Raw genomic sequence first — 19,061 nt, forward strand, 5'->3', positions numbered from 1 at the left:
GTGGCTTGCGCTTGCTCTTCGCCGTTGCCAATGAATGCAACCAGAGAGAACCCCACCAAACTCTTCGGTGTTCTTTGCGCTATCGTTGGAAGGCCGCGAAGAACTCCGCGGCGCACCGTCGAGTACTCGCCGTTCGTGTGCACTTGCTCGCGGTAGCATCTTCAACATTCGTCCGCGTCTGCGCTTCCTACGCACTCCCAAACAGACTTAAGTCATATTTCATCCTAAAAGTGACTTAATTTATACTTAAATTTAAATCTAAAAAAGTGAAAATGCACTCGTTTGATAAAGACTTTCAATACTTTCTTAAAATCTAATTTAAAATGTGATTTTGTGCGTTGAGAACTAAAAACACGAACAAACAGTGCACAGCAAGTGGGTAATGACTTTATTCTTGGATCGTGCAACCGGTGACTTATTTGCTCAACGCGCCCAGACAACCTTGCAAGGTAACTACGCAAATTATTTATAACTTACACTAATTGTTGTTATCAGTGTCGATTTTGAGTTTAACTCGCGCGTAAATTTAAAATCTCATAAATCGCATTGATGTTAATAAAGTTGTTGTCGTTGTTAAACATTAACCGGGCAAATCGATACGATGGTAATAAAATTTCGCAGCCGGTTATGCACATAGCGAACATGACAAAGTAATAACCACTTGCCGCGCGTCAATTTCATCGTGCATCGTTAATCAACGCGCGACAATCATTCGCCAGCTAAAGTAATCAAAACGTTTTTTGCTTCCGTCCGCACGCTGATCTATGCACATCCATTATACGTTTATTGCAAACGTGCGTATAGGGAATATATTGATTAATCGATCATTTGATCGCGGTTGAATGACGCTGGAGAAGAATGAAAATGTTTGGATAATATTTATGTACCATCACAACAGAAATATTACCGATATTAATATTTCCGCAATAGAATAAATTAATTGCAAGTGCAAGTTCGTATTAGTTGCATAATCCGTGGAGGTTTAAATGTCTGCAAGGTTGTGGATTGCGACGCGACACAATAGATACTCATTTCGCGCTTTCGATGGTAATTATCGCGAAACGTATGTGAAATGATTGCATTTTTGCGCTGGCGATGTGAACACGCCACACATGCGTTCCGTCGACGGCTAATAATAACCCCAGTCAACAATCGGCGTGAATGTGAATTACGATCGCGAACGCAGCGGCGAGCTAACAAGAAATAAATATATTCACTTCGGCGTCGAGCTTATGAGCTTCTATTAGCATGTCATTAGGATGAATGTGAAATCAGCGGCGCGAAGAATTCAGAATAGCATCTCGTGTATACGGATAGCTTAGACGTGTACAATGCGCTCAGCGATGGCAAATCTGCATCTTAATGGACGCGCAAGTGCAGCGTGTGCGTGTTTATCATAAAGGAAACATTAAAAATTATGCATTGTTTATATTTAGAATTCATGTGTACATATTAATCATATAGTAAAACTGAAAATAGAAATTTTCATTTTTTTTTAATTTTTTTTTCTTTGGTGTAATTATTATTGCAACACTTCATCAACTATGATTCTTCCGGTTTCTATAACAACGAAAAATATTTGCTCTCATGCATAATCGTAATAAGAAAGAATGCGTTTTCGTTCGTGTCTGCGTTCGCATTTTTCGGTATTCAAATAATAATGGTGCGACAAGCGAGCGTGCGAAAAAATTTCACTTCCGACGTGCGCCGTTTGAATCGAATTTGAATTGACGCCGGCGTGTTCGAAACATAATTCCACTCGCGCGTCCCAAGAGAAATGCCAATGCTGCTACTGCTGCTGCTGCAGCGCAAGCCACCGAGGTCGTTAAATAATAAAAACGAAATAAAATCTGTTCACACCGAAGTCAACTTTAATCAACCTCGGCTTTTACTCGCGGGTAAAATGAGTTTTCGGTGCAATTGGATCAAAAAATTCACTTCTAATCATCGAATTAAACTTTTTAAATGATTTTAAATTATATCACCAGATATGTATATAAAATATTTTGTGAATTAAAGTCACAGCGATGGATTCCGATCACGACAGGTGATCGAAATCGATAGGATCAACTATTTCTGAGTGAAATTAAAAAGAAAGTCAGTCACAGGCTGTGTTTTTACGTGTATTTAATTTTATTTTTAAACTCTGCCTTTTAATTAGCTGGAGGATTGTTTCAGATGGTATTAAAATTTGGGGTAGCATATGGTCGGTTATTTTCTTTTTTTTCTCTTAAAATTTTCTGTGCGAAATTTGCACCGTATGTCAGAGAAAGTTTGATTGATATAAGTCAATTAAATCCAGAAATACAAGGAAAGTTTCTAGTGTTTTATCAATTCAATTTGTCAATTTATAAAAAAAAAGTATTTTGCGCTATTTTTAGTGAGCAGCAGCCTTTGCAGCGGTTTTTGTGCTGCACCGTTGGCAAATGCTCAGGCGCAAGCTCCACCCCATGACTAAAGCCCGTGACTAAAGTATTTTAGTCACCGCATTGGGCACCCGTGTGTAAAGTACCAGTTTTCTTGCCTCAAACCCGTAAAAAAAACAATTTTTTACGTGTTTTTACTGCTTAAACAGAATATTTTAATTAAAAATATTCAAAATATGATTCTGAGATGTCCGAATAAATCCTAGAAATTACCTGAAAGCGCATGTAAATTTATACCAACATCCATACATTCAATAAATTATAAAATACGAAGAATGTGCAATAGTAGCAGTTGAGAAAACAAGCAAGTGCAAGTACTCGTACATTTGCCTTCTAATACTCGTATTCCTCGCCCGCCGGCGTTCCGATTTTACTTCAGTCTTACACTTATAATCTACGAACGCACGCAGTGAAAGAAAACAAGCGTATGTGGGGATATGATATAATTTTCCAGCCCACGAATCGCATAAATTATTCCCGCTCGACATTGGCAGTGGCAACGCGCGACTAACACGTCGTATCGATGCAAATTAATTCTGTAATTCTACATGAGCACATGAACATGAACATTGGCACGTAAATATCATGTGTGCGCGCATGATGCCTGCCGGTTGAATTTAATATTTGAAATTAATTCAGCGTTTAATTGGTTTAGTTTTTAGAACTATCTTTCCACAAGCGTCAAGAGAAATATGTAACAGTAACTCTAATGTGTTCATCAAAATTTGTTTTTCTCCTTCTTGAAGGTAACATTTCGACATTTGGACAATGAATAGTACCATTTCATGCTTGGTACATAAACAAATCGCAATTTAATTTCAGTTGTGTGAAATTGCAAAATTATTAAACTAGTTTACATCGAATTTCTTAAGCATACATAACGCGCTTAAACGAAATGTAAATGATACAGTTTTTGGTCGGTGTTGTGTTGGTTTTTATTTTTTGTTATGATTGTTACTGTGTTTGTGTCGAAATCGTTAATTCGCTATGGTTAACTGCATTCGCGTAAACTTGAAATACTTTACACTAGTCACAATTACGCTCTTACGTTGGTTGCACCATGAGCACAAGTACGCGCCTGTTACGCTAGACCGGCAGGAATTAATTTCAACACGGCACAAAAATCCACGCGATGTGATTCCGACGACCGTTAGCTCATCCTCATTAGATTGCCGTGGATGATATGCGCGACGTCCGCACTCCTTGGTTATTATCATTACTTATTGTTGTTGATATGCGTATAGGCATTGTGTAAATTATTCAAAATTAAAAGGTTTAACCTTAACTTTGCGCTGCGTTACAATGCCAAACTTTTATTGCCCTCTGTGAATGAAATTAGAACTCTAATTTGCTACGGTGGTGATATTTCAGTAGAAAATACATAGTATCCTCATACCACGTTAGATGTCGCACAAGAGACACTTATTCAACGTTGCCACATCTGCATTTTGCACATAATAAGCTACCACAGCGCATTTTGAACTAATTTCGATCCTGAGCACTAAAAAAATCAAAGAAATAAAAATAGCAGCAAATTGTGAACTACAATCCGCGACGATTGTGCTATTTCTACTGAAATTCCTACTGCAAATATCGATATCTCGCAAAAAATTAAGGTATCCTACCCAAATGACACTTACTCAACGTTGCCACATCTTAATTTTACTACAACACCGCATATTGAACTGATTTTTACACTTAACACTCAAAAAACCCAAGAAATAAAGATAGTAGCTAAACGAGTATTTAACGTGTGGCTAGTGCGAAGCCTCAAAACCAACAATTACTTTCTTGCACTTACGCGCCTGCCTCCGTACATGACTTACTGCTGCGCCCGCGAACGTGATCAAGATGGGCGCATACGCGCCGCGCAACGCAGATGCGATGTTTATTTATTTTTCATTTTCTCATCTTCATCTTCATCTCCATGCGGCGACCACGACCGTAACTTGCGGTGGGTGTCATAACATCGATGGTTTAACAACCGCGTGCGCGCGGTTGCATCGCAAACTCGCGCGGCGGCGGCGTCTTTTCATTTGGCGCTCGTGCGCTACGTACTTAACTTAACGAACAATTATTTATCTCTTTATCTGTGACTGCTCACACTACTCACACCAATCCGCATTGTACACTCCTAATCGTGTCATGATACACCAACAACCAAAGCTTATTAAAAGTTTATTTTTTAAGTTTTTAATATTTTCACGCATAAAACGCATAAAAAGATGAGTTTTTATTAGATTTTACTCAAATGAAATTAAATTTTCTATTAGACATATGAATGACTGCATCTTGTGCGTACGGTAATGTCACGCGCCATGTCCAAACAGATTTGAGAATTATGAAACATGTCCCTGTCGTTTTTTCATCAGCATACGGTATGTCTTGTTTAATGTTGTCAACGGTCGTGACCACCACGTTCCATGTGTTTGATGGGCCTTACTAGTCGCGCGCCATTAATAGTCGTTGAATTAACGGCAGGTGCGACCAACTACTTGTTCATCCTTTTTTTTTTCATCATCCAACAACGTCATTTATACTTACAATTGTAAAATTAACAGTTTTACTTGTTAATCAGCTATTAATGTAAAGTTTTTCATTTTTTTCTTGCTAAAATAGCGGATTCTGCGATTAATTCGTATAAATGCACATTTCGCATGCAAGAAATCAGCGTGAACTTTCCAGCAGTCACTCACGTCACATTTTGGCAAGAAAAAACACTGACGGCGAAATTTTTCCGATGCCCTTTGAGTTTGCCGCCGTGGACCCGTCTCATATCGCCTGACAAGTTGATAGCACGATATCACATCAGTTCCGAAATGCCGTGTGCGCGCACAGCAGATGCCACCGAAGCGTTTTTCGCCCGCCAGCGGATTGAGATTTAAAAGTTTCGAGAAACTTCACGAAACTTTAATCAAATCGGATCCCACCGTTGAGATGAATGCATTAATTAATCGCCGCATAATTATAGGCATTATAATGGAACTGTATTAAAGACCAATATTATATAACAATCTTATTATAAAGTAATTAAGAATCGCCAGCGGGTTCAAAATTCAAATTGCTAAATAATAAATTACACGTTTGGGAAATTAGGAATCTAATAGTTTCGAGGACCTCCCATTGAGTATAATGTAGAATATTTTTTCTGAGAAGCAATTTTATATGCTGACGAATATAAAAATACGTTTGGCGACTAGATAAGCGTAAAATTGACACCTTGGACAAACGCATTAAATCATAGTGCATACCATATGTCATTACAGGCTGGTCAGAGGTTCGCCGCATGCATTAACAGGCGGTTATTATTGTATTAAGAGCGCACGAGCGGCAGCACTAAACGTGATCATACTCCTCAGGTACTTATTACCTGTGGTGTAGCTTGAAAAAACCACGAGGCACTTTTGTTCTTCATTTTCATCTGCATTATCTACATCACTGATAGAAGTGCCTTCATGTACGAGTATGAGTATTATTTATGCTTGGAGTCTAATCGCGTAATCTTGCGATTCGTGCTGGCGTACATCTGTGAGCAGTATTGTTATTGAAGAGGCTTAAATTTTCTTCGAAGTAGCCTGAAATTAAAACGCACATATGTGCAAACAGAATAAGCTTGATTTTGTAGGTGTTATTAACGATTTTATGGGAAACGAAAAAATTGCTTTTTTTATGTATTTCCGAGTTAAGTTAAGTTACTGAGTTGAAGGTACCTAGGCAAGACATCAAAAATTAATATCACTTGCCAAGCCGCCTGTCGGCTGACGATTTAAAAATGTATCTCTTTAAATATTCCACTCGTGTTGCTTTTTTAATTATAAAAATCAATCGCCGCGTCGCGTCTGCTTAAATTTTAACGAAATTAAATGAAGACTGCGTCCTGCGTTTCAGTTTTACGAGTATATTGAAGTTTTTTACCTTTGCGGGAGATGGCATTCACTATAAATTAACCATCGTGAAGGAGCAGGCACGTACGTGCTTTAACTTCAAGCGCTCCATATGCAAAACGCTTGGAATATTCACCGTAAATTGAGAAATGTGAGGGACACTGAAATTGACGGTGAAAAACGACTTCAGACCAAGATATGTACCCACACAAATTACCTCTGACAGTTTATATAAACCCGGTCTAATTAATTCCTTGGTGGTAATCACATTATAAGAATAAGATTAGATCGTCATTTGTTGCTAATAAATTTTTATGACACCACGGAGAAATATTTGAGGTCTGATCTACTTTAAATATTCATTTAGTGTTAAAATGGTAAATCAATAAGTCGTAAACTTAAGAATGTTAAATAACATCGAACGCGTCACACTGGTACACATTTGATGGTCAGTAACCGATTAATTGCAATTTGGGTCGTTATCGACAACAATGATCCGAAATTTTGGAAATAAAACAACAGTTATCACTTAAACCAATCAATAGAAACATAATTAGAAGATTAGGGCAGAAACTAGTTTAAATTTAACTAATTAACGTGGAAAAAAACAAAAAAACAAGTTTTAAGGTTAAAAATTAGCAAAATTTTGTAAGGTAAACTTTTGTTGTTTATTGGCGTGTATATTGGCATTGCGAATGTGTCAAACATATTTGTTAACATGTAACAAAACATGACGAGATTTATTTGTATCCTGCCCGCAAATAAAATATCAGTGCTGAATGTTTTACAAGTTTCGAATGTTCGAAATGATCGCCGTTCGCATGTCGCAGCTGTTCGCAGCTGGAATAATTTAATAAATATTTAACACGAGATTCATGTTGTGTACATAACACAAATGTCATTAATATTAATGGCGCCATCTTCAATTCTTCAATTCTTCAATATTCTAACAAGTTGCAATAAAATTTAAAAAACAATTCCAATATAATTTTTTATTTTTTAGTATCGATAAATATTTATTGCTATGCAAAATTTATATTTCTGCAAGTATAATTAAATAAGTAAATTTACAAGCGTGATTAACCATGACAAGCCATAAACTGGTCAAAAACTTTTTTAAAACATCGAGGGTTCATCGAATGCACCAATTTCGAGTCCCGAAATTTTGTGGACATCAGCACAATCAACATAAAATTTTTACCGCCCGTCATTAAATATATTTTATACATTTTTATACGTATTTCTGTAATAACTTATTGCGCATGTCCGAAATGTAACCGAAAACCTTCCCGATTATAATTAGCGTCCGCGGAATAAAAATGTTAATTACAACTCCACTTAACGGACGCGCAAGTTGAATGCGCGCGCGCGCGCTTCATGTAGAGAAGAAAAAACGTCATTACTTATTGCCTTGTTTACTTAAGTCAAGTCATAACTACGCATCTGCCGCCGTAGCGTCGTCCCGAGAGATTCAAATATATAATAATCCTGATCCTTGACCGGCCTAAAACGTGTTTGGCTTAAATGCAGCGTGATGTGCCAATACGCAAAACACGTGTCTGTGCTCATTTGCATAAAAGTGCAGTTAAATCTTCTATGTTTGTTTATTTGTCGTGCGTGTTTGGGGATTTTTCCGCGTCGCAAGGGAACATTATGGACATCGGCGGTGAACACAGTGTGCGAATAAACATTGCGGTGATTGTGCACGTATAACATATCGGCAGATGTCACATAAAGTAATATACCAAGTGTCAAGTGTTTTACACCAACGCCATCTGGTGTAATATTTAAAAAAATATATTATGACATCAGTCAAAGCGCCACCTAGCCGTAAAACAATACAAAATTAACCTAAAAATTTCCAGTACACGTAAAATTTGTCAGAAGCTTCACAGTTGATTATTATAATTCCGCAACGTGTGTCTTTGGTAAAACAAAAAAGGAATAACTGAGATAAAAGAATGCGCTACGCGTTAATGCGCATTGCATGTGCGCATCTGCATCGAATGTGGAAATAGGAAAAGGAACATATGCGCACATTTATCGCCAAGTCTAGAGTGGCTCCCTTGCGCATTGCGCATCTTTACAGCTTTCTATAAAAAAAAATCTTCGCGCGCAGCCGTCGCCAGTCGTAATCGGCGACGTTTAGTGCCAAATGCACGACGACTACTAACGTCAAATGCTGCCGATATCGATATTCCAGCGCGCTACTTGACATTGAAATGCGTGAAATTAATTATTCGATAATTTGTCAGCTATAAACACGCATATGTTACTTGGTATGTGCGTGGATATATTTCTACAAGTGTTACTCGTTTATTACGGTTATTAATGTGTCACCTTGATTTCGTAATTTGATGTCTTATTTACGCATCCGTAAAAACACGAAGAGTGAAAATGGTTAATTTTATGTTATTGGTTAATTATTATGCAACCCAATGTATTTTATTAGGTGGATCAGTTGTGTAACAACGCCATCTAGTGTCTAAACATCTAAATCATTAAAAAAAGGTTAAATTTGGTAAAATTTATTAAATTTCACTAAAAATTTATAAATTAACATTAAAATACGAATTGTATAATAAATAAGCGGCTTCCGACTTGTTATTTTAGTGTCAACACTTCATTATTTACTGATAAGCAATATTTAAATAAACTACTGAAACCACTAAAACGAATTTGTTGTATCCTAGCCTCGACAACTTTATGAGTATTCATGGAAAGCGTTGGTCAAGAATAAGAGAAACTCCACGTTGAAAAAATAAGGTCCGCATACCAATTTAGAAAAGCGAAGTAAAAAAACCGCGCACGTATCGAAAACAGGTGCACTTAAGTCACTTGTTTCTGTTATTTTTTTCGCACAAACTTTACGCACGCGCATAAAATCGTTCAAAATGTAAAAACGTTAGAAAGTGGCCGCGAAATTTTTATTCACATTGTGCGTTTTAGCATTTAAATTGCAAATGATTAAGTGCGTTACTCATACAAATGAATTTATTTATTTAACAAAGTAAAATTTCTCTGTTTTCTGTCAGGTACGAATAACTAATGGAAAATCGAAAGTGAATTAAACAATAAATTACTTATATCTGCTTTTTCCTTGTATTTACATGTCTTTTAATTAAATAACGTAGAGTTGTAGCATGTAATGAATTAATTAATTAATTTGTTAGTGCAGATTTTATGTCATAGCGCTATGCTTTTGATGAGAGTTATCAAACGTGTATTTTCGCAAATTTCGCGCTTTCTCTTCTTGTGACGATGCGTGATGCTCTTAATATTTCCGTCTGTCAAGATCAAGAGTGTAGGTAATTAAAAATTTATTATGACTTATTAAGTTAAGGTTATTAGAAGGATATTAACTACAAGTTGTTGCTTTGTATGAGAATCTTCAAGAGAATTTCTCGTGGATATAGAAAAGTGCATGGTATTTGCATTGGATTAAGTGTAAGTGTTGGAAGTGTAAAGGACGTCAAATAAAACTAAACGGAAGTTAATAGGCTGCAAGACGACCATTTGCATTTGATACACTTTCAGTTTTATGAGTTTCTCTTAGTTTAAGTACACATATGTGTACTATGTCAATACTAGACCAGACAGTTTATGTTAATTTATATATTGAGTGTTTTACAACTGAAAAAATCAGTTTTAGAAACAAAATTCAATAAAAAATGATTAAATATTTAGAATTTTAAGATAAAAGCTATAAAAACTAACTAATAACATCGCAGGTTAATAAAAAAGAAGATTAAATAAATTAGTCGCGTGTTATAATAAGTTATACGACACATTTTAGAAGAAATTTGATACTTACAGTAAATTTTTGACTATAAATCACACAAAAACAAATAAAATATATTTAAACATTTTATAGTAACTTAATGAATTGTAAATCTTTACTAAATAACTAAAGACTAAGAATGTAGTATTTAGATTTTCCATTAGGTTGCAATTTGTAAAGAATGCTTCACCGTTTTGCTCGCACCAGAATTTTTACTACAATTCTATGTAAATGCATTACCTGTAAGCTTAACTCATGAAAATTGCTACATTGAAAACCAATTCTAATTATTTTCTAAAGCATATAAAATATTTTCCTGTAGATAAAATATATAATTCTAAAATCATAATAAACTACTCGTACTACAAATAAGAGATTAATAGCTTTGATATTTTATTAAAAATAACAGTGCTCCAAATTGGTTCAAACGTCATAGTTAATCATTTTTTCATCTCGTGATATAAAGATATATCAATATATTTGTATTTACTGATAGATATCGGAATATTAATTACAAATTAACATTAATTAACACGTCGTAAAAAAGTAAACAATAAAAAATATATTTCTATGAATAAAAACTTACTTTAGATTTATTTATGAATGCAAAACGCAAAAACTAAATATTACGCAACGGAGGTTAAGTAAAGAATTTTTTCTTTCACCTGATCTCAGCTCTCGACGCGTAAGAAGCGAAAGAACTCTTGATCAGTGAACTGAACTTTACACTGCGACTCAAATTAGAATTGTTCTCTTGCCATTCTATTCATCGTGGTTCGCATCGCACGAAGCGCACGAATATGAAAATTGATTAGAATTATAATAATCTACTACGATGGCTGCGTCTATGTTATAATCACTTTCTTCTTTCTTCAATCCGAACGATCTGATGCTCGCGCGCGCAGAATATGAACATGGAAGCGTACTTCACTTCAACTTACAGCCATACAAGGCGCACAAAAGAAGACGTTCATTATTAAAATATTAAATTATATGCATACAGCTTACTCAGCTAATTACTAAACACAGTGGCGAAAATTTGCATTCGCTGATTGTTTGCGTATTTCATTTTTTTTCACATGGAAGGAAAAAGTGCAATCGTAAAGAAGTCGTACTATTATAATTAATAGGCTAATGTGCATCATTAAGACGTACAAAATACAGTCATAAAAATTAGACATATTGCTTATTTAAATTCAGGATAATAATTTTCCTTTTATTTTATTTTTTAATTAGACAACTTTCTGTTTTATGGTGAATCTATGCTGACAAAATGATTTTTATTGAAAATTATAGATTTAAGATAGTTTTATTTTTCCCAGAGATTTTTAAAGTTATTTCTTTGTTTATAATTAATAATAATTAATTTAATAATAAAATTGCGTTGGTTTTGAGTATACTATGCAACCAACCTGCGTTAGGTGTACTCAAAGTTGCCTAATTCATTAAATTAGATTATTTTATTGAAATAAAAATATTTTAAAATAATTTCTACTGAAATAATTATAGCAACTGTAAAATCTACTTCCCACTTTTGATTGAGAAGATAAATAATGAGATATTTAATTATTCTTGATTTCTATCGCATTATTAACGATAAAATATGACAGATATTAATGTATTTGACATATAAATGACATTAAAGAGACATTGACGATGACATTAACAAGTAAACCAAAGAAAAAGCATTTTTCTTTTCTTCTTTTTTTCTTTTCTGAACTCAATAAATTTTAATGCGACTGTCTCTGTGTACTTTACCGTTTAGAATCCGTAATTCAGTATCTATATGGTGTGCTCTGCTTCACCGAAGCAAAGTGCCATCTGCATATCATAAATTCTCAATTTTTTATCGCGCCTTAATGGACATGCCCGCTTTTTATTTGCGCGAATCCAGCAAAAACAAACAAGACGCATCGACTGCACAACGTTTGCGTAATGAAGGCGATTTCTTCGCTTCTTTCTTCTTCGTTAATTCGCAGATTCGGCGCTTTCAGCGCATGGGACATTCATTTACGCCGTCGGACTTCGAGGTATTTACATATTTTAATTGCATTAAGCATTTCTGATGTATTTTCGGTAATTACGGCGCAGCGCCAGGCTAAATGAGTATTAATTACGACAGGGCGCTTCATAATTTACTCTTGGTGCATACAAAAACCAGAAAAGATTTAATTTTTTTGTTGGGTGGGCTAAATAGGGATGCAAACATTTTATAAACTCAAAATTAAAGTTTTAGAGGCGAAAATAAGCTTATATTTATAAATAAACAGTAAAATTTATGAAAATAAACCTGAAATAAGTGTGATAAGTCCACAAAAGTCTTATTTTTGTGTTTGCAAAAAAAGAAATGATTTCAGTCCAATGGCTTTATTTTATTCGCCAATAAAACGAAGTCTTTTCACGGTAACATGCGGCCAAAACCCCAAATGAACGCATTAATAACACCATTAAGGATTCACATAATAAAGCGATCCGGTGTCGAACGATCGAAGGACCACGAAGTCATTACGACGAAAAAATCCCCAAAAAATGTAACGGTCCACGTTTTCAAAATAAATTTTTTCATATTATATATAATACTATATACTATAGACACACTTCAATTTCGTCTTTTATTATATTCCACACCACGTGTACTCATTGGTGTATTCAATATTCCATGGCGTTGGACGATAATCACGCTCCACTGCCAGTTGTCTTGCAGCAATCTTGCAGGAGAGGCGTCGAGCGTATCGCTTTTAATTAATACGTCATTAGAATTTCGATGTGAATCAATCACAATTTGTTTTGTTGTGCGCGCACACGCGCGGTGCGCTGACGCGTGTTGCGTAATTTAATTGCTCCATTCCACTAATTAATCAAACATATAAATCATGCCTTTAATAAAGCGCCGATTGTCTAGCTACCACGAACGATGACTTCTTATTTTCGAAATTTTATTATATTCGGCGGTGTGGTGGCTTTGGAGTTCAAATATGCGTGCGCGTCTCGCGGGCATGATTAATTATTATTGTAGCAGCGCAGGCGATTCGAATTAATTGCGTCAATTCGGAAGCTCATCAATGCTGCGGCGTTCGGAGGGCGGGGCGCACGAAAAATTAGTTGCTGAGATTTATTCAACGCCTACGGGTTGTTTGATTTTTTAATCAGTTTAATCAGATAATTATCGTAGGTAAATAGGCAATGAGAAAATAAATTTTATTAATTTTATTAATTGCAATATTTTCAAAAATTTTATTTTTTGCATTTCAGCTTTGAAAAAACAATTGTTCACATTTAGAAATCAATAAATCAGTAAATATACTCTCTGATAACAACTGTAGACTTGATTTATCTTTATGCGCTTCGCCTATATTTGGCAGTTGTGAAGAAAAATAGCAGAAGAGTTTATCGCGTTTATGCATCGCCAATGTGACGCAGAAACAAGTGTTAAAACGAACGCTATCTGCTATGTCATAGTCAAGTTTGTGTGGTGAATCTACGAGTCCGAAGAAGAAATTCGCTAAAAAATCAAATGGACATTCGCAATCGCGCCAAATGGACATTAGTATGCAACGACGCACGAGTCTTTCTCGCGCAGCGCACGAACATATAAATTATTCATTTTTTGAGCCTTCTTATCGCCATAACTGTAGATAACAATGTCACAAACGTCCTTTAATATGTTTTAATAGCAAAAACACTACACATAACCAATTTCTAACCTCAAAAATACAAAAAATATTTTTTTCTTCTCGAGGCGTTAACATAAAATTTAAATTTTAAATTAAACGTTTCAACTGTTCAACAAACTAGTATTTTACAACCAGATTGGTGATGCTAATGATATGTGTGTTTGATGTTTAATATTTAATGAATATACGATCTTATATCAAGTCTATTATTTAAGCTTTAAATCATACGCATAATTAAGTTTGCTATAGTTTCTAATTCAAAGCCATTCAAATTCCGCTTGATGTATGAGTGTGAAGAGCTGGAATTTCTGCCAAAATACATTTAAATTAATCATTAGAAATTCCTCAACAAGTTGTATTAATTAATATATTCATAAATGTTCTTCAGCGCGATGAATCTTTGTTTATTGAAAATATTTCTATCGGCAATTAGTCAGTTTTCATTTAAAATTCGGGTGGGATGTATATAGTAAGCGCCTCATAATAAAAAATTTAAAAAATAAATAAAAAATAGTTGCATGACCAAAAGGTAAAATATCTATTAGACATTAGACTAGTAAAAGGCACTGCGTTCCTTTGCGCTACTTCTTTTTATCCCGATTTGCTTTTTTTTTTTTGCTTCCTAAGAAGGAGTTCCGCAGAATAAACTCGGCGGCTTTAACATAAAAGCTCCCAAAGGTCTTAAATCTCCTCGTAGAAAGTGATAAGAAACTTAACGCACGCACAAGACGCGAATCGATAATTGGACATATTTCTGAACGCATCACCGCCAGCTGTCAACCAAACAGAAGGACTTGAAGAGAGCCAACGGAACGGACAAGTACTCTCTAAAAGTGCCTGTCGTCACAAGATAATGTTATCTGTTTGGTATCCAGTTACCAGCAGCGAATCAGAGAATCATCGCACTGAAAGTGAATTCTCAATTCGCAAGCGCCCACAAAGCAACAAGTGCGTACTTAACGCACCGTGGATAAGAGATGACGAGATGCCACTCGACGATAAAAAGATATCACTTGGGCGATAGTATAACCAGAGTTGACAGAGGTGGTTACCGCAAAAAAAAAAGATGCACCGATGGATCTCCAGTCTGCTGAATCCAGAAGTATTCTCATCCAGCATCCGTATTACACATGCGGCGTCGCTACACGCGTAACACACGCTCCTTTGCAAAGAATACAGCAATGCGGTAACATACAACTGAAATCGAAGATCACTTCATATCCTACTGAGGTATTCATGGTTCAATGTAACCGCGTTGCTTTAGTGGTTGTCATCTGTGCGCTAATCTAACTGTGCGTGCTCACACAGTCAGGCTTACCATATGTCGCAGTGCCTCGGGTCACTACTCCGCTAATAGTCCGTCTCAATTGAAGATTACGCGCAATCGAGTCGAAACTTATTGCGCAAATCGATCGCCGTTTATTGGCCGCGCGCTCGCCGCCATTACCGGTCTGGCACGCTCGCGAGGATTACAACTGTCGCATCAATAATAATTCGCAATTACGATAAGTACATACTTTTAATAGTAATTCACATGTATTTCAATGAATGAATGAATAAATTTTAAAGGAATGCGAGTTTGGAAATGTTTTATTCCATCGTACACGCAGTTGCAACTTGAAAACACGTGCTGAGCAGCAATGATGATTTGTTTAACTTTGTGTTACGTGTTGTAAATATACATTGACATGTCAACAATGCATGGAAATGTTTGATTTGCGTAGGTTACAAACATGAACACACAATGGTACAAGGTATCTAAACATTTTATCTGTATTTTGTGTTGAAATTTCTTCAAAATCATTTTACACACTCCAAAACTCAAATTTAAGTTTTGCAAGTTGTAAAATGAAGAAATTATTATGAAATTCTTTGAGTAATAATTTTAATTTTCACTGGTAACACAGCAATAGATCATTATTTCCTTACAAGTAAACAGCGTGTGCGCTCGATTATCAAACAAGTAAAAAAATCAAGCAGAAGATGAAAACCAGTAATGATCCCGACGCCACTAACGAGGTGCCCAACGCATCACAACCGAAAATTTATTAATAGTAAAGCACGCACGGTGAGGTAATGGTAATGAATCTAATAAACTCCAAGTTCCCGAATTTCTGCTACGATAAATAACTCCAACACAAAAAAAAACAAACACAAGCTTCGACTCGTTGAGCACCTGCGTTTAATTCCAAAATTTCCAAAGCTCAAAATATTTGACTTGAATTAATTGCCAGCCAACACTCGTGGCGCTCGCAGCATGTCGAATTTACATAAATACACTTTAAACCTAGCATTTAGTGGTAAACGAGCAGTGAGGATTAGAAATTGCCGCCGGCTAGTTCGTAATATATCCATGTACAATTAGAAATTAATTGAGTTAATTGAAAAGCACTAAAAAAATAATAATTACTACTTGTTGGTTTATTTTGAAGAGAAAAAATTATTAAAATATTAAAAGTATGCCTTGTAAGGTTTGAAAAGTGTGAATAAGTTATTATGCTAAGCGATGAGACTCGATTACTATTATTATAGTGATGGTTCGATATTTGGATCGTGCCACATCCTTAATTTCTAAACGCACAATTTGATTAAATTAGCTTTTTACGTTTTGGCGGTGCCTTATTCGGCAGATAAACACAGTTTTATTCTAGGTCGTTAATTATAGAGAGTTTATATCACTATTCTACTTTTTTTATATAAAAAATATTTTAAATATTTTGAGGTTAGAAAAAATGGCCGGGGTAATTTTTCCAACGTAACGGTGATTAAAATATTAAAATTCATAATGATTAAGATTTTTGGTAGCACATCATCATCATCATCAGTCCATCAACAGCATTATCACGTCGAATAAAAAATGAAGAAAACCATTAACGATGCGTTGCAATGCGTTGCGGTACTCCTCATATCTAAATTTAATATTTATGTTGCAAGATGTGTTATATATTATAATGCAGCCCAAAATGCTCGAGTTTATTCACTGGGGAATGCGTAATGTGTAATGTGTAATGTGTAATGCGTAGTTTATTACTGTTGATTCATTTTGTTGATTCTATGCGCTGATTCTAACCTATAAGAAATTCTCGTTGTAGAGATTTATTAACGACGACAAGCAACTGAGTAATGCGCGCATTGAAAGTTTTCTATAAGTGATTCTAATGAACGAGCTTTGATTGCCGATAAAATATCACCGGCGCAATCATCATGGGCTTTGGTTTGGCAAATGCGCGTGATAAACACCCGATGTTTTCATCGGAATCGCTCGTCGCTTCTAATTGTTTTAACGAGAACTATAAGGAAGTACTAAAATGGTAATGAATCCAGCGTCGCTGTCATAACAGTCATACAGGGAATGCGCGTCGCATGAACGTGTCGCAGGCGCAAGGACATTCGTACGCATGCGCACGCGTCTTACTATTGTGCGCGCGCGCGCGTTAAGCAAAGAAGCTGCGAGATGCACGATGAAAAACTCGCATTGTCGTTGTACAGACGACACAATCGATCGATGAAGAACCGAATGCTATTGAAATATCAATTGGCGTGCCCACAGCCAACAAGTCGTTGACAATATTGTCCTACAGCCGTTAAACTTTTATTGCCAGCTACGAGAGAGGACAATCGACAATTTAATGTTAATACTTAATCCTGACTCAAATTCAGTGGAAAAACAACTACTAAATATCAATTTTATATCTTATTCTTTCTTTGAGGTTATTTCCATGTTAATACCCTGTATATTTACACAAATTTACAATAAATTTGCACCTTGCAGTCGAAGGCATGTCAAAAAGTCAATTAATTAAAACCTAATTGTCGCGCTGCGGCTTGCATAAGATCAAACCGTCGGATCAGCGCATAATGCTTAATTTAAGTCGGCTAATCGGTAGCTGCGTCTGCGCCACACGCTCCACTGCGTTCGTTAAGCCAACCGCGCGCATTCAATGCAATTGGCGGAATTAAGTCGTGACTTACATGCCACTTACCGGCAAGTAAGTTACTTTACGCACAATGATGCACATGCGCATGCGCACTGATCTAATCGCGATAGTTTCTAATTGATATTACGAAGAAAAACTAGTTACTTAAAATTCATCAACGTCACATCGATTAACTTAAGTTAAGTAACTTTATACTTATGCAAGTACTTAGAAATATACATTAGACATACGTATCTGCTATTATTCCAGATGAATTTATTACTCTAGACCGAATAAATCTTGCTTTATAAAAGCATCTTTATAAGTTAATAGCATATAATTTACTTATCTCACTAATTCGCCGCCGATGCAGCATGCGCCGCGCGACTCGCGAGCCTCTAATTGAATAATTATACATTTACACACTGTCCGCGAGCAAGAAACTCGCGCTGGCGCAGTGCACGCCTTCGAAACACTTACATTACTGCAACAAACGTATTATAAATCATTTATGTCGCGAATGAATGGCAAACCCACACGCGGCGTGACTGAGACGAATAGAAATTGATTTTCTTCAAACTCGTACAACATATTTGAAGAGTTTATCACTTTAAATATGACATTTTGTCATATGCAAAACTAAATTTTAATGATTCATTAATTTTCGTGCAAAATAATTAATTTTTGTTGGGAGGTCCGTTAAAACATTAATATTTCTACGAAAAAATCATTTTATTACATAGTAAAAGCGGAAAACAATGAATTTTAGACTGTGTGTATGTTTGGTTGTATATGTAATTGAGTATTATACACTATTACAGCATAATGAAGTATTATAATGGTTTTTAGATGTAATTTTTTGTCGATTTGTAAACATATCGCACCTTTACGCAAGATTGCACATCGATGAACGCGGAAAAACATCATTTTACGACGTGTAATAACTTTCCATCCAATAAATCAATATAAATCAAAAGCGCACGCGTTCGCAAACAGTGTGCGTTACTTATACGATTCATTGACGAAACTACACAGACCATAAAATAAATAAATGGTTAATGATCCGACGTGCAGCGTAATTATAACGCCATAAGAAGATGCGCTATAATCAGAAGATAAATAAATAGATACGCGGCAAATGCGTGCGCCGCAAGTGAAAAACGGTCTGCGCTCTTTTCGGTGTGCTAATGACACGCACATAAACATTCATTAAAAGTGGACGAGGCCCGTCTGCCTGTACTTATCTATTTGCACGTCTGTGTGTGTTGGTGTGGTGTATACTTGGAAGCTTCATGGAATAATTCAAACGAAGATGTGCACGATTGCGTGGAAAAAATCGATTCTATTTGGTCATTAGAATTAATGAAACGAAAATTACC

At 35.6% G+C, this 19,061-nt stretch overlaps 1 protein-coding gene across 1 annotated transcript in view; it reads left to right on the forward strand.

The window, feature by feature from the left end:
• The first annotated feature begins 118 nt into the window (after positions 1-118).
• Positions 119-19,061, forward strand: part of LOC135802021 (uncharacterized) — a 43,125-nt gene continuing 24,182 nt past the window's right edge. The window contains exon 1 of the mRNA XM_065315567.1: positions 119-449. The gene's annotated coding sequence lies outside the window, so the exon portion shown is untranslated. The remainder of the gene's footprint in view (positions 450-19,061) is intronic.

This window comes from Atheta coriaria, unplaced genomic scaffold (genome assembly GCF_025399875.1).
Source record: "Atheta coriaria isolate IRGN ID8LTWV9N9 unplaced genomic scaffold, Caltech_Dcor_3.1 hic_scaffold_14_pilon, whole genome shotgun sequence".
NCBI classification, from domain to species: Eukaryota; Metazoa; Arthropoda; class Insecta; order Coleoptera; family Staphylinidae; genus Dalotia; species Dalotia coriaria.